Source organism: Elephas maximus, chromosome 8, assembly GCF_024166365.1.
Source record: "Elephas maximus indicus isolate mEleMax1 chromosome 8, mEleMax1 primary haplotype, whole genome shotgun sequence".
NCBI lineage: Eukaryota > Metazoa > Chordata > Mammalia > Proboscidea > Elephantidae > Elephas > Elephas maximus.
In genome coordinates, this window is record NC_064826.1 from 99,682,321 (window position 1) to 99,698,461 (window position 16,141).

A 16,141-nucleotide genomic window follows, 5' to 3' on the forward strand; every position below is an offset into this window, starting at 1 on the left:
GCCACCATACCAGTGGGCTCCCTCAGGGCATCTTTTTTTTTCCTTTCTTCTTTTCTCGGTTTCTTGTCTCTTTCTATCTTCCTTCCTTACTCTTCTCCTGAACCCCTGGTGAAATGTGCCATTGCTCCTCCTTCTTGACAGGCTGTGCAGTGCTACTGGGCTGGGGACCCACTTCCAGTGGGCTCCCGTGAGGCATTTCTTTCTTTCTTTACTTCTTTTCTTCTCAGTTTCTTGTCTCTCTCTACCTTGCTTCTTTACCCTTCTCCTGAACACCTGTAGTCATGTGCCATCTCTGCTCCTTGACGGGTTGTACAGTGCTGCTCAGCTGGGGATATGCTTCCAGTAGGTTCCCTTGGGGCATTTTCCTTTTCTGTCTTCTTCTTTTTTTTTTCTTGGTTTCTTGCCTCTCACTACTTCCCTTGCTTTCTTTCCTCCCAGCCACCTGGCATCTTTTTTTTTTTCTCTCTCAGTTTCTTCTCTCCCTCTACATTCTTTCCATTCCTTTCTCCTGAGCACATAGCCATGTGTGTCTTTCTCTCTCCTTTTTTTACATCTAGTTTCTTATCTCTCTCTCCCTTCTTTTCCTCCCCCTCCCCACCTCACTAGCTGTGTGTGCTGTATCTGTCCTTTCTTGACAGGCTGTGCCTCATCACCTGGATAGAAACCACTGGCACATGGCTTTCCTGGGTCTGTGCCACTCCAAAAGTAGGATCCCTCAGCAATTTTTTTTTGACTCCTGTTTCTGTCTCCTCTTTCCCACATGCATCTTAGCTCAACACATCACAACCTCCCCCTCCCTCCTGCATATTTGCACTGTGTGCTGAACACCACACCCCCAAGCAGCACAGGCACTGTCTACCAGAAACTGCCCTGCAATGATGCTTGACTCTCCCTTGTCGGTCCCAGTACATGCCATAAACAACCCATCCCAGCCCGTCCCCTTCCTCTGGACCTGCTTTGTGGCACCATAGCTGAGCAACTGGTCCTGCCCACTGGACAAGGTGGTGAGAAGTATCATGCCCACAGATGGGGAAACAACAAAGAGCACCCAACCCACCTGCTCAGACATAACCAAATAAAACAAAAAAGGAAGATGAAACAAACAAATCTACAATCAATAAACAAAGAAAATACTGAATGTCCCAAAGACAGCAGACAGTATCAAAACATATATATATATATAAAAGGACAGGATGGTTCCAGAAAGTGTCCAAAATAAAACATCAGATGACTTTCCAGTAGAAGAAAAGGCACTAGAACCACCTGATAAGGAATTCGAGTCTTTAATATTCAGAGCTATCCAAGAGTTGCTAACCAAAGGGTCAGCAGTTCAAATCCACCAAGCACTCCTTGAAAACTCTATGGAGCAGTTCTACCATGTCCTATAGGGTCGCTATGAGTTGGAATCGACTCGACTGCACTGGGTTTGCTTTTTTTGGTTTTTATACAAGAGTTGAAGGAAAAAGCAGACAAAAATATACAAAATAATAGAAAAGGCAGACAAAATCATGGAAAAGACAGACAAAACAATGGAAGAATTCAGGAAAATAATACAGAAACAAAATGCCAGAATAAATTTACAACTAGAAATCATACAAAAACAACAATTAGAAATTAAAAATATAAACAACATGATTTCAGAAATGGACAGTGTCATAGAAGGTCTGAGGAGCAGGTTTGAAACAATGGAAGACAGGATCAGTGAAATTGAAGACAAATACATGGATACCACTTTGAGGAATAATCAGAGGAAAAAAATGAAGAAACCTGAGAATGATATGGAATACAATCAAAAGCAAAAGAAATTATGAGTGATAGGAGCTCCAGAATAGAGGGAAAAAATGAAAAACACACAATCGTTGAAGAACTGGTGACAGAAAACTTCCCTAATATCATAAAAGATGAAAAGCAGGCCATCCAAGAAGCTCAATGAACCCCACATAGGATAGATCTCAAAAGAAAATCACCGAGGCGGGGCCAAGATGGCTGACGAGGTAGAAGCTACCTCAGATCCCTCTTGCAACAAAGACTCGGAAAAACAAGTGAATCGATCACATACATGACAATCTATGAACCCTGACCCTCAAACACAGATCTAAAGAGTTGACCTGAGTGACAGAGACTGAGAACAAACAACCACTGTTTTCAGAGCCTGGAGCCAGCGTCCCAGTCAGGAAACCTTGGCACCAGGCTTTGGACTGGGCACAGGGGAGATGAGCAGAGCATCCTGAGATGGCGCAAACATGGGGCACACCCTTAGCCCCCTGAATTGACCTCGGGGGAAGCCCAGCCAGTGCACGCAGGCAGCACAGCGACGCAGCTGACAGGAGGAGAACTCACCGGGAGGCAGCAACTGGTTTTGGAGCCAGGAGTGTGGCGTCCCAGCAGGGGAACTTTGGCGCTGGGCTTTGAACTGGGAGCGGAGGAACTAATGGGGCATCTGAGACAGCGCAAGCACGGGATGCGGGCCTGGCCCTCGGGGGCAATCTCTGCCCAGCCAATGCACACAGTCGACGCGCCCCTTGGGAATCTCAGATAAAACAGTCATCCCAAGCAAGATAAGTAACTTTGTCTATATTCCGGGGTGCTACTCTCTCCTATTTATCTGAACTCTCCCCTCCATTTCCCAGGCTGCTTCATTAACATGAGAATTTCCTGAGCAAGAAAGTAAACTGCTCTGTGGTTTTTCTTTTTTTTTTTTTTTTTTTTTGTCTTTTCCTAACTCATTCTCCTGGCCTGAGAGAAGCAACTACAAAAAACACAAGGACCAAAAATCCTTCCCTAATTGCACTAAAAACACAGAACCAGCTCCAGCCAAGCATATGAGATCCACAGTCTTGGGCTTTCATCCCTACAGGGAACAAGGTGGCTCTTACAATGCAAAGGCAATTCTGGTAACGATCTGACTGTAATTGTTTTAGCGGATTACTGGAAAGAAAAGTTTCCCAGGTCTGATACCTATGTATATTCAACAGAGCCCTCACTGACCCACAACAGGGAACTGAGGGCTGAAGCTCCCCCCAGACCACCTAGCCTCCTGCCTTAGGGGTCTAAGGAGGGTGACACCTACCAATCTGTAGAGGTAGTTGCATTGGGGACCTAAGGTACAGCTGCAGAGCCCACCACCAAAGTGCTTTAGGATAGAGACACACCTACCTCACTGGCACTTGGGAGAAGCCTGTCAGCATCCTGCCCCCGCCCCCGCCACTGGAGTGTGAACCCCTGCTGCTACTAGAATCTGGTGCACACAACTATCACCACTACTCCTCGAAGTGAATAGGTGACAGTCTACACCACACACTTGGTGACCCAAAATCAGATTCTACTCAAGAATAGTGAATGGACTCTTAGGCTTATATATCTGGTAACAGCCCAAACCAGCTGGTAATAGGACATAAGTGATTCAAAGGCTACAACAATCAAGACAGCTCAATCTAGTAGCCCATCTACGTATATTGAAAGAAAACAAAACGAGATAAGACTCAGTGAGCAAATATAAAATAAATCATTACAATATCTTATAGATGGCTCAGAGACAGCAGTCGATATCAAACCACATAAAGAACCAGGCCATGATTGCTTCTACAACTCCCCAGATTAAAGAATCAAAATCTTTCCCAAATGAAGATACAATCCTGGAATTGCCAGATGCACAATATAAAAAAACTAATTTACAGAATGCTTCAAGACATCAGGGATGACCTCAAAAATGAAATAAGGCAATCTACAGAAAAAGCCATGAAACACACTGATAAAGCAGTTGAAGAAATCAAAAAGATTATTCAAGAACATAGTGGAAAAATTAATAAGCTGCAAGAATCCATAGAGAGACAGCATTCAGAAATCCAAAAGATTAACAGTAAAATTACAGAATTAGACAACTCAATACGAAGTCAGAGAAGCAGAATCGAGCAATTGGAATGCAGAAAGGGGGAGGTGGAGGATAAGGCAATTGACACCAATATAGTTGAAGAAAAATCAGATAAAATAATTTTAAAAAATGAAGAAACCCTAAGAATCATGTGGGACTCTATCAAGAAGAATAACTTGTGTGTGATTGGAGTCCCAGAACAGGGAGGGATAACAGAAAATACAGACAGAATAGTTGAAGATCTGTTGGCAGAAAACTTCCCTGACATCATGAAAGATGAAAGGATATCTATCCGAGATGCTCATTGAACCCCATATAAGATTGATCCAAAAAGAAAATCACCAAGACATATTATCATCAAACTTGCCAAAACCAAAGATAAAGAGAACATTTTAAAAGCAGCCAGGGATAAAAGAAAGATATCCTACAAAGGAGAATCAATAAGAATAAGTTCAGACTACTCAGCAGAAACCATGCAGTCAAGAAGGCAATGGGATGACATATATAGAGCACTGAAGGAGAAAAATTGCCAGCCAAGGATCATATATCCAGCAAAACGCTCTGTAAAATATAAAGGCAAAATTAAAACATTTACAGATAAACACAAGCTTAGAGAATTTGCAAAAACCAAACCAAAGCTACAAGAGATACTAAAGGAAATTGGTCAGAAAACCAATAACATCAGATACCAGCACAACACAAGGTCACAGAACAGAATAACCTGATACCAACTCAAATAGGGAAATCACAAAACAAATTAAGATTAATTTTAAAAAGAAAAAAAATGCTCAAAACAGGGAATCATTGAAGTCAATATGTAAAAGATCACAGTAATCAAAAAGAGGGACTAAATACAGGTGGCATAGAACTGCCATATGGAGAGAGATACAAGGCAATATAGGACAATACTAGTTAGGTTTTTACTTAGAAAAATAGGGGTAAATATTAAGGTAACCACAAAGAGGTATAACAACTACATAACACAAAATAAAAACCAAGAAAAACATAACGACTCAGCAAACATAAAGTCAAATACTATGAAAATGAGGAACATGCAATTTACAAAGAAAAACATCTCAGCACAAAAAAGTAAGTGGAAAAATGAAATTGTCAACAACACACACAAAAAGGCATCAAAATGACAGCACTAAACACATACTTCTCTATAATTACACTGAATGTGAATGGACTAAATGCACCAATAAAGAGACAGAGAGTCTCAGACTGGATAAGAAACACGATCCGTCTATATGCTGCCTACAAGAGACACACCTTAGACTTAGAGACACAAACAAACTAAAACTCAAAGGATGGAAAAAAATATATCAAGCAAACAATAAGCAAAAAAGAGCAGGAGTAGCAATATAATTTCTGACAAAATAGACTTTAAACTTAAATCCACCGCAAAGACTAAAGAAGGACACTACATAATGATTAAAGGGACAATTGACCAGGAAGATATAACCATATTAAATATTTACGCACCCAAAGACAGGGCTGCAAGATACACAAAACAAACTTAACAGAACTGAAAAGTGAGATAGACACCTCCACAATTATACTAGGAGACTTCAACACGCCACTTTCGGAGAAGGACAGGACATCCAGTAAGAAGCTCAATAGAGACACGGAAGACCTAATTGCTACAATCAACCAACTTGACCTCATTGACTTATACAGAACACTCCACCCAACTGCTGCAAACTATACTTTTTTTCTAGCACGCATGGAACATTCTCCAGAATAGACCACATATTAAGTCATAAAACAAACCTTTGCAGAATCCAAAACACTGAAATATTACAAAGCATCTTTTCAGACCACAAGGCCATAAAAGTGGAAATCAATAACAGAAAAATTAGGGAAAAGAAATCAAATACCTGGAAAGTGAACAATACCCTGCTGAAAAAAGACTGGGTTATAGAAGACATTAAGGAGGGAATAAAGAAATTCATAGAATGCAACGAGAATGAAAACACTTCCTATCAAAACCTCTGGGACACAGCAAAAGCAGTGCTCAGAGGTCAATTTATAGCGATAAATGCACACATACAAAAAGAAGAAAGAGCCAAAAGCAGAGAACTGTCCCTACAACTTGAACAAACAGAAAGTGAGCAACAAAAGAATCCATCAGGCACCAGAAGAAAACAAATAATAAAAATTAGAGCTGAACTAAATGAATTAGAGAACAGAAAAACAATTGAAAAGAATTAACAAAGCCAAAAGCTGGTTCTTTGAAAAAATTAACAAAATTGATAATCCCTTGGCCAGACTGACTAAGGAAATACAGGAATGGAAACAAAGAACCTGAATAAGAAACGAGATGGGGCACATCACAACAGACCCAAATGAAATTAAAAGAATCATATCAGATTATGACGAAAAATTACACTCTAACAAATTCGCAAAGCTTGAAGAAATGGATGAATTCCTAGAAAAACACTACCTAGCTAAACTAACACAATCAGAAGTAGAACAACTAAACAGACCCATAACAAAAAAAGGGATTGAAACGATAATCAAAAAACTCCCAACAAAAAAAAAAGCCCTGGCCCGGACGGCTTTACTGCAGAGTTCTACCAAACTTTCAGAGAAGAGTTAACACCACTACTACTAAAGGTATTTCAAAGCATAGAAAATGATGGAATACTACCTAACTCATTCTATGAAGCCACCATATAGCTGATACCAAAACCAGGTAAAGACATCACAAAAAAAGAAAATTACAGACCTATATCCCTCATGAACATAGATACAAAAATCCTCAACAAAATTCTAGCCAATAGAATTCAACAACATATCAAAAAAATAATCCACCACGACCAAGTGGGATTTATACCAGGTATGCAAGGCTGGTTTAATATTAGAAAAACCATTAATGTAATCCACCATATAAATAAAACAAAAGACAAAAACCACATGATCTTATCAATTGATGCAGAAAAGGCATTTGACAAAGTCCAACACCTATCATGATAAAAACTCTCAGCAAAATAGGAATTGCAGGAAAATTCCTCAGCATAATAAAGGGCATCTATCCAAAGCCAACAGCCAACATCACTCTAAATGGAGACAGCCTGAAAGCATTTCCCTTGAGAACGGGAACCAGACAAGGATGCCCTTTATCACCGCTCTTATTCAACATTGTGCTAGAGGTCCTAGCCAGAGCAATTAGGCTAGACAAAGAAATAAGGGCATCCGGATTGGCAAGGAGGAAGTAAAATTATCTCTATTTGCAGATGACATGATCTTATACACAGAAAACCCTAAGGAATCCTCCAGAAAACTACTGAAACTAATAGAAGAGTTTGGCAGAGTCTCAGGTTATAAGATAAACATACAAAAATCACTTGGATTCCTCTACATCAACAAAAAGAACATCGAAGAGGAAATCACCAAATCAATACCATTCACAGTAGCCCCCAAGAAGTTAAAATACTTAGGAATAAATCTTACCAAAGATGTAAAAGACCTATAGAAAGAAAACTACAAAGTACTACTGCAAGAAACTAAAAAGGATCTACTTAAGTGGAAAAACATACCTCGCTCGTGGATAGGAAGACTTAACATAGTAAAAATGTCTATTCTACCAAAAGCCATCTCTACATACAATGCGCTTCTGATCCAAATTCCAATGACATTTTTTAATGTGATGGAGAAACAAATCACCAACTTCATATGGAAGGGAAAGAAGCCCCGGATAAGTAAAGCTTACTGAAAAAGAAGAAGAAAGTGGGAGGCTTTACTCTACCTGATTTTAGAACCTATTATACAACCACAGTAGTCAAAACAGCCTGGTACTGGTACAATAACAGGCACATAGACCAATGGAACAGAATTGAGAACCCAGATATAAATCCATCCACGTAGGAGCAGCTGATATTTGACAAAGGCCCGGTGTCAGTTAATCGGGGAAAAGATAGTCTTTTTAACAAATGGTGCTGGCATAACTGGATATCCATTTGCCAAAAAATGAAACAGGACCCGTACCTCACACCATGCACAAAAACTAACTCCAAGTGGATCAAAGACCTAAACATAAAGACTAAAACAATAAAGATCATGGAAGAAAAAATAGGGACAACGTTAGGAGCCCTAATTCAAGGCATAAACAGAATACAAAATATTACCAAAAATGACGAAAAGAAACCAGATAACTGGGAGCTCCTAAAAATCAAACACCTATGCTCATCTAAAGACTTCACCAAAAGAGTAAAAAGACCACCTAAAGATTGGGAAAAATTTTTCAGTTATGTCATCTCCGACCAGCGCCTAATCTCTAAAATCTATATGATTCTGTTAAAACTCAACCACAAAAAGACAAACAACCCAATTAAATATTGGGCAAAGGATATGAACACGCACTTCACTAAAGCAGATATTCAGGCAGCTAACAGGTACATGAAAAAATGCTCTCAATCATTAGCCATTAGAGAAATGCAAATTAAAACTAGGATGAGATTCCATCTCACTCCAACAAGGCTGGTGTTAATCAAAAAAACACAAAATAATAGATGTCGGAGAGGCCGTGGAGAGATTGGAACTCTTATACACTGCTGGTGGGAATGTAAAATGGTACAACCGCTTTGGAAATCTATCTGGCGTTTTCTTAAAAAGTTAGAAATAGAACTCCCATACAACCCAGAAATCCCACTCCTCGGAATATACCCTAGAGAAATAAGAGCCTTTACCGAACAGATATATGCACACCCATGTTTATTGCAGCACTGTTTACAATAGCAAAAAGCTGGAAGCAACCAAGGTGTCCATCAATGGATGAATGGTTAAATAAATTGTGGTATATTCACACAATGGAATACTACGCATCAATAAAGAACATTGAGGACTCTGTGAAAGATTTCATAACGTGGAGGAACCTGGAAGGCATTATGCTGAGTGAAATTAGTCAGAGGCAAAAGGACAAATATTGTATAAGACCACTATTATAAGATTTTGAGAAATAGTATAAACTGAGAACAACACATGCTTTTGTGGTTATGATTGGTGGAGGGAGGAAGGGTGGAAGAGGGTTATTCACTGATTAGTTAGTAGATAAGAACTATTTTAGGTGAAGGGAAGGATAATACTCAATACACGGAAGGTCAGCTCAAATGGACTGGACCAAAAGCAAAGAAGTTTCCTGAATAAACTGAATGCTTCGAAGGTCAGCGGAGCACGGGCGGGGGTTTGCGGACTATGGCTTAAGGGGACTTCTAAGTCATTTGGCAAAATAATACTATTATGAAAACATTCTGCATCCCACCTTGAAATGTGGTGTCTGGGGTCTTAAATGCTAACAAGTGACCATCTAGATGCATCAATGGGTCTCAACCCAGCTGGATCAAAGGAGAATGAAGAACAAGAACACCAAGGTCACATGACAACTATGAGTCCAAGAGACAGAAAGGGCCACATGAACCAGAGACTTACATCATCCTGAGACCAGAAGAACTAGATCGTGCCTGGACACAACCTATGACTGCCCTGACAGGGAGTACAACAGAGAACCCCTGAGGGAGCAGGAGATCAGTGGGATGCAGACCCCAAATTCTCATAAAAAGACCAGACTTAATGGTCTGACTGAGACTAGAGGAATCCCGGCGGTCATGGTCCCCAAACTTTCTGTTGGCCCAGGACAGGAACCATTCCTGAAGCAACTCATCAGACATGGACGGGACTGGACAATGGGTTGGAGAGAGATGCTGATGAAGAGTGAGCTACTTGTATCAGGTGGACACTTGAGACTGTGTTGGCATCTCCTGTCTGGAGGGGAGACAGGAGGGTAGAGAGGGTTAGAAACTGGCAAAATTGTCACGAAAGGATAGAGTGGAAGTGCAGACTCATTAGGGGGAGAGTAAGTGGGAGTATGGAGTAAGGTGTATGGAAGCTTATATGTGACGGACTGACTTGATTTGTAAACATTCACTTAAAGCTCAATAAAAATTATTTAAAAAAAAAAAGAAAGAAAATCACCAATGCATATCAAATCACACTCCCTAAAACCAAAGGCAAAGAAAGAATACTGAGAGCAGCTCAAGAAAAATGAAAAGTCACATACAGAGAGGAAACAATATGTCTAAACTCTGATAACTTGGTAGAAAGCATGCAAGCAAGAAGGCAATGGGATTACATACATAAAACCTTGAAAGAAAAAAATCGCAATGAAGAATAATATATACGGTAAAACTCTCACTCAAATATGATGGTGAAATGAGAACATTTCCAGATAAACAGAAATTAAGGGAATTTGTAAAAACCAAACCAAACTGACAAGAGTTATTAAAGGGAGACAAACAACATCAAATGACAGTCTGAATCTAGGATGCAAGACTGCATCAGCCAGACGCGAACCTAGGTAATGAACTCTCAAAGATTAATCAACACTAAAAGATTTACAACAAGGAACCAGAGAAGTTAATCTGTAAATGACAACGTCAGAACAATAAAAGAGGGAATAAGTGGTTTAGGTATAGAAGTTTCAGATAGAGAGGAAGACAAGTTTATACCATGTAATAAAAGACTGGTTCAATTTTAGGAAGATAAGGGTAAATATCAAGGTAACCACAAAGAACGTTAACAAACGTTCTCATCATAATAAAGAAGAAAAACATAAAGGCTCAGTAAATCCAAAATCTACAAAAACAAACAAAATGGAAAAAATATGCACAAGCAAAAAGAATTCAGCACAGGAGTAAAAGGAGCAAAGAAAATGTCAGCACCACAAAAAAAAAGCACTGCAAAATGACAGCAATAAACTCACACCTACTAATAATTACACTGAATGTAAAAGGTCTAAATGCACCCATAAAGACAGAGTGACAGAATGGTTTAAAAAAAAAAAAGGATCCATCGTTATGCTGTTGACAAGAGACACACCTTAGAAACAAAAACATAAATTTATTGAAAACAAAGGGTAAAAAAATATATTAAGCAAAAGCTACCAAAAAAAGAGCAGAAGTGGCAATACTAATCTCAGATAAAATAGACTTTAAAACAAAATCCACCATAAAAGACAAAGAAGGTCATTATATAATGAATAAAGGGATGATCCATCATGAAGACATAACCATAATAAATATCTATGTACCCAATGACAGGGCTCAAAAATACATAAAACAAACTCTAACAGCACTAAAAGGAGAAATTGACAGTGCCACAATGATAGTAGGAGACTTCAACACACCACCACTCTTGGTAAAGGACAGACCATCTAGAAAGAAACTCAACGAGATACTGAAGATCTAAAGGCCACAATCAGTCAACATGACCTCATAGACGTATACAGAACACTCCACCCAACAGGTGCAAAGTAGAAATTCTTTTCCAGCTCACATGGAACGTTCTCCAAAGTAAAACACATCTTAGGCCACAAAGCAACCCTCAAAAAAATCCAAAACGTTGAGATAATACAAAGTATCTTCTCTGATCACAATGCCACTAAAGTAGAAATTAACAAGAAGAGCAAAGAAAAAAATTCAATTACATGGAAACTACTTAACACCCTACTTAAAACCACTGAGTAATAGAAGAAATCAAAGATGGAATCAAAAAATTCCTAGAATCAAATGAAAATGCCAGTACATCATACCAGAACCTTTTGGCACACAGCAAAGGCAGTATTCAGAGGTCAATTTATAGCAATAGGTGCACACATCCACAAAGAAGAAAGGGACAAAATTAAAACATTAGATACACAGCAAGTAGAAAGAGAACAGCAAAAGGAAGCCACAGCCACCAGAAGAAAGCAGAAATGAATGAAATAGAGAATAGAAAACCAATAGAAAGAATCAACAAAACCAGAAGTTGGTTTTTTGAAAGGATCAACAAAATCGACAAACCACTGGCCAAACTGACAAAAGAAAAGCAGGAAAGGAGGCAAATAACCCAAATAAGAAATGAAATGGAGGACATTACAATAGACGCAACCGAAATAAAAAGGATCATAATAGAGTACTATGAAAAGCTATACTCCAACAAATTTGAAAACCTAGCGGAAAAGGACAAATTTCTAGAAAAACACTATCTACCCAAAGTAACACAAAATGATGTTGAAAATCTGAACAGACCAATAACAAGAGAAGAGATTGAAAAGGTAATTTAAAAAAACTCTCAACAAAAAAAGCCCTGGCCTAGATAGTTTCACCAGAGAACTCTACCAAACATCCAGAGAAGAGCTCACACCAGTACTACTCAAATTATTTCAGAACATAGGAAAGGAAGAGATGCTTCTAGATTCATTCTATGAAGCCAGCATAATCCTGGTACCAAAACCAGGCAAAAACATCACAAAAAAAAGAAAATTACAGATCAACATCTCTCATGGATGTAGGTGCAAAAATTCTCAACAAAATTCTAGCAAATACAATTCAGCATCACAAAAAAAAAAAAAAAAAAATCACCATCAAGTAGGATTCATACCAGGTATGCACGAATGGTTCAACATTAGAAAATCAATCAATGTAATCCACCACATAAGTAAAATAAAAGAATCACACGATCATCTCAATCAACGCAGAAAAGGCATCCGACAAACGCCTATTCCTAATAAAAAACTCTCAATGAAATAGGTATAGAAGAGAAATTCCTCAGTATAACAAAGGGTATCTATACAAAACCAACAGCCAACATCATTCTTAATGGAGAGAGGCTGAAAACATTCCCCTTTAGAACAAGAACAAAGATGCCCTTTAACATCATTCCTACTTAACATTGTGCAGGAAGTCTTAGCTAGAGCAATAACACAAGAAAAGGAAATAAAGGGCATCAAACTGGTAATGAAGAAGTAAAACCATTCCTATTTGCAGATGATATGATATTATACATAGAAAACCCAAAAGACTCCACAAGAAAACAACTGAAACTAATAGAAGGATTCAGCAGAGCAGCAGGATACGAGATAAACACAAAAATCAGTTGGATTCCTACGCACCAATAAAGAGAATGATGAAAAGGAAATCAGGAAAATGATGCTGTTGTTGCTGTTGTTACGTGCCATCAGGTTGCTTCTGACACATAGCGATCCTATGCACAACAGAACGAAACACTGCCCTGTCCTGCGCCATCCTTACAATCGTTGTTATGCTTTAGCTCATTGTTGCAGCCATTGTGTCAATCCACCTCATTGAGGGTCTTCCTCTTTTCCACTGACCCTGTACTCTGCCAAGCATGATGTCCTTCTCCATGGTGATCCCTCCTGACAACAAGTCCAAAGTGTGTAAGACACAGTCTCTCCATCCTTGTCTCTAAGGAGCATTCTGGCTGTAGTTCTAAGAAAGATTTGTTCGTTCTTTTGGCAGTCCATGGTATATTCAATAGTCTTCGCCAACACCACAATTCAAAGGCACCAATTCTTCTTCTGTCCTCCTTATTCATTGTCCAGCTTTCATATGCATATAATGCACTTGAAAATATCATGGCTCAGGTCAGGTGCGCCTTAGTCTTCATGGTGACATCTTTGCTCTTCAACACTTTAAAGAGGTCCTTTGAAGCAGATTTACCCAATGCAATGCATCTTTTGATTTTTTGACTGCTGCTTCCACGGGTGTTGATTGTGGATCCAGGTAAAACGAAATCCTTGACAACTTCAGTCTTTTCTCCGTTTCTCATGATGTTGCTCATTGGTCCAGTTGTGAGGATTTTTGTTTTCTTTATGTTGAGGTGCAATCCGTACTGAAGGCTGTGGTCTTGATCTTCACTAATAAGTGCTTCAAGTCCTCTTCACTTTCGGTAAGCAAGGTTGTGTCATCTGCACAATGCAGATTGTTAATGAGACTTCCTCCAAACCTGATGCCCCGTTCTTCTTCATATAGTCCAGATTATTAGCTCAGCATACAGATTAAATAGGTATGGTGAAAGAATACAACCCTGACGCACACCTTTTATGACTTTAAACCAATCAGTATCCCCTTGTTCTGTCCAAACAACTGCCTTTTGATCTATGTAAAGGTTCCTCATGAGCACAATTAAGTGTTCTGGAATTCCCACTCTTCACAATGTTATCCATAGTTTGTTATGATCCACACAGTCGAATGCCTTTGCATAGTCAATAAAACACAGGTAAACATCCTTCTGGTATTCTCTGCTTTCAGCTAGGATCCATCTGACATCAGTAATGATATCCCTGGTCCCACGTCCTCTTCTGAATCCGGCCTGAATTTCTGGCAGTTCCCTGTTGATATACTGCTGCAGCAGTTATTGAATGATCTTCAGCAAAATTTGTTTGCGTGTGATGTTAATGATACTGTTCTATAATTTCCACATTTGGTTGGATCACCTTTCTTGGGAATAGGCATAAATATGGATCTCTTCCAGTTGGTTGGCCAGGAAGCTATCTTCCATATTTCTTGGCATAGACGAGTGAGCACTTCCAGTGATGCACCTGTTTGTTGAAGCATCTCAATTGATATTCCATCAATTCCTGGAGCCTTGTTTTTCGCCAACGCCTTCAGAGCAGCTTGGACTTCTTCAGTACCATCAGTTCCTGATCATATGCCACCTCTTGAAATGGTTGAACATCGGCTAATTCTTTTTGGTATAATGACTCTGTGTATTCCTTCCATCTTCTTTTGATGCTTCTTGTGCCATTTTATATTTTCCCCGTGGAATCCTTCACTATTGCAACTCGAGGCTTAAATTTTTTCTTCAGTTCTTTCAGCTTGAGAAATGTCGAGCGTGTTTTTCCCTTTTGGTTTTCCATCTCCAGGTCTTTGCACATGTCATTGTAATACTTTACTTTGTCTTCTTGAGCTGCCCTTTGAAATCTTCTGTTCAGTTCTTTGACTTTATCAATTCTTCATTTTCCTTTAGCTGCTGGATGCTCAAGAGTAAGTTTCAGAGTCTCCTCTGACATCCACCTTGGTCTTTTCCTGTCTTTTCAATGATCTCTTGCTTTCTTTATGTATTAAGTCCTTGATGTCATTCCACAATTCGTTTGGTCTTTGGTCACTAGTGTTCAATGCATCAAATCTATTCTTGAGATGGTCTCTAAATTCAGGTGGGATATACTCTAGGTCATATTTTGGCTCTCGTGGACTTACTCTGATTTTCTTCAGTTTCAGCTCGAACTTGCATATGAGCAATTGATGGTCTGTTCCACTGTCAGCCCCTGGCCTTGTTCTGACTGATGATATTGAGCTTTTCCATAATCTCTTTCCACAGATGTAGTCAATTTGATTTCTGTGTATTCCATCTGGCGAGGTCCATGTGTATAGTCACCGTTTAATTTGGTGAAAGAAGGTATTTGCAATGAAGAATTTGTTGGTCTTGCAAAATTCTATCATTCAATCTCTGGCATTGTTTCTATCACCAAGGCCATATTTCCCAACTACTGATCCTTCTTCTTTGTTTCCAACTTTTGCATTCCAATTGCCAGTAATTATCAATGCATCTTGATTGCATGCTCAATCAATTTCAGACTGTAGCAGCTGATAAAAATCTTCTATTTCTTCATCTTTGGCCCTAGTGTTTTGTGCATAAATTTGAATAATAACCATATTAACTGGTTTTCCTTGTAGGCGTGGGGATATTATCCTATCACTGACAGCGTTGTACTTCAGGATAGATCTCGAAATGTTCTTTTTGATGATGAATGCAACACCATTCGTCTTCAAGTTGTCATTCCCAGCATAGTAGACTATATGATTGTCTGATTCAAAATGGCCAATAACAGTCCATTTCAGCTCACCAATGCCTAGGATATCGATGTTTATGCATTCCATTTCATTTTGGATGATTTCTAATTTTCGTAGATTCATACTTCATATATTCCAGGTTCCAATTATTAACGGATGTTTTCAGCTGTTCCTTTTCATTTTGAGTCATGCCACATCAGCAAATGAATGTCCCGAAAGCTTTACTCCATCCATGTCATTAAGGTCGACTCTACTTTGAGGAGGCAGCTCTTCCCCAGTGATCCTTTGAGTGTCTGCCAACCTGGGGGACTCATCTTCCAGCACTATATCAGACAATGTTCCGCTGCTATTCATAAGGTGTTTACTGGCTAATGTTTTTCAGAAGTAGACTGTTGCGTCCTTCTTCCTAGTCTGTCTTAGTCTGGAAGCTCAGCTGAAACCTGTCCTCCATGGGTGACCCTGCTGGTATCTGAATACCAGTGGCATAGCTTCCGGCATCACAGCAACAAGCAAGCCCCCACAGTACTACAAACTTAGGAATAACTCTAACCAAGGATGTAAAAGACCTATACAAAGAAAACTACAAAACACTATTGCAAGAATCCAAAAGAGAGCTACGTTAATGGACAAACATACCATG